Consider the following 1,668-nt stretch of genomic DNA (forward strand, 5'->3'; position numbering starts at 1 on the left):
TAAGACTATTTTATTTATTTCCTCCTATTTCCTCAAAGCTAGCACCTCTCGCACAGAGCTGGGGATCACATCCTTGTGTGTTCTCGTGCGTGCCTGGAGTCAGAGAACTGAGCAGTTTGTAATGGTTCACAATGGAGGGTTGTCACACTGCTGAGCTGATGCAGGGAGTCGCAGCCAGACCAACGCTGTCCAACACACTCGTCAGTGAAGCGCCAAAGCTTGCTGGTGGTACCGTGCTCTTCAGAACTGTAAAGTGACAGCTAGCAAGAATTTTACAGTATCAAATGGCCAAGAGAATTGCAGGTGAAATGCCAGGTTGATGTCTGCAAAGTGATGCAGATGGAAAGCAGTTACAAATCTCGACCACATTTCAAACCCGGGGCATTTCTTATTTATTTGAAAATGTGCCTCAAAAGATGTCCCTTGCTCAGTTTATGTCCCCTTGATTAAAAATGCATTCCTGACATTGACTATGAAAATGGAAAAATCTTCAGGGCGAGGCGTGGGGGGGATATATAAACTCAGTGCTTTTCCAGAGGATCTGCATTGCTGTGAATTCCCTTGTGCTGCACAGGCAGCAGCAGCAGGTCCAGCGTCACAGCAAAGCACGGTTATCCGTAGTGTTGTACTAAGCAAGGCACTTCACTCTGCAAGTGCAAAGCATCAGTTCCTGCAGCAATTCCTCAAAACCAAGGCCACGGTGAGCTGCTGCTCGTTCTTCATTCCCTCCCTGATCCCAGCCTTCAGCCCCTCTGTATCCTTCCCCGGGATCCTCAGCCCTCAGCACCTGAGGGGAAATCTCCAGGCAGAAGGAATTTGGAATGGTGTTGGCAAAACTGAGAGGGATTTTAGCAAGGTCATATGTTCTGAGGCTGGAGTACGTGGAATCAGAGAGAATATCTAACACCAATTTGTGTTTCCCCTTTACTTTAAAAACCACCTGCCTGCGCAGGTGACACTTGCAGAAGCTCAGCAAGGGTGAGCGTGGCGTGGGGAGTGCGTCATCAGCGCTTCTGGTTCTCAGAACTCCTGGGACACAGGTCATCAGGGGGACCTTTGCAAAATTGCTTTAGCTCCACTGGATGCAAGTTAACTTTGTTAACTTTATCATCAGAGACTTCAAACAGATCCTTGATAAAATGAAAAAAAAAAACAAAACAGGCACAGTGCATCCTTGAAATGTACCAAGGGAAACATTTGATGATGGAAGGACTTTGGTTTTGTTCATGCCTTGCTGCAGTTTATCCTTTGCTGACCTTTTAGCTAGCTGAGAGCAAGCCACGATGCAATTGCAGATGATGCTTTCTGGTTTCTTTCTCTCTCAGAGCGAGCGCCGCACTCGGTGCTGTACCTTTCTGATAAAGAAGGACAAGGATGAACAAAACCATGTGCAGCAATATGCAGTATCCAGATCTGCAGCTCTCTAACTCCTGTTTACGTGGGATTTTCCTATTTGCATTTTTTCTGTGCTTGTGAATATGCACATCCACTTGCTTGTGATCACATAAGGAAGTCTGGTCTCCATAGATTTCATACTCGGTGAATCTTACCTTTTTTCCCTGGTTTCAAACCTGAGACCTGCAGTTATTTTCCAAAGGCAGGGAAGGCTCCTCGGCGTAGGAGCAGCTGTGTTTGCTGTGCTGCTGCACCAGCCCAAGTTCTGGGGCT

This window comes from Pterocles gutturalis, unplaced genomic scaffold (assembly GCF_000699245.1).
Source record: "Pterocles gutturalis isolate BGI_N339 unplaced genomic scaffold, ASM69924v1 scaffold36232, whole genome shotgun sequence".
Taxonomy (NCBI): Eukaryota; Metazoa; Chordata; class Aves; order Pterocliformes; family Pteroclidae; genus Pterocles; species Pterocles gutturalis.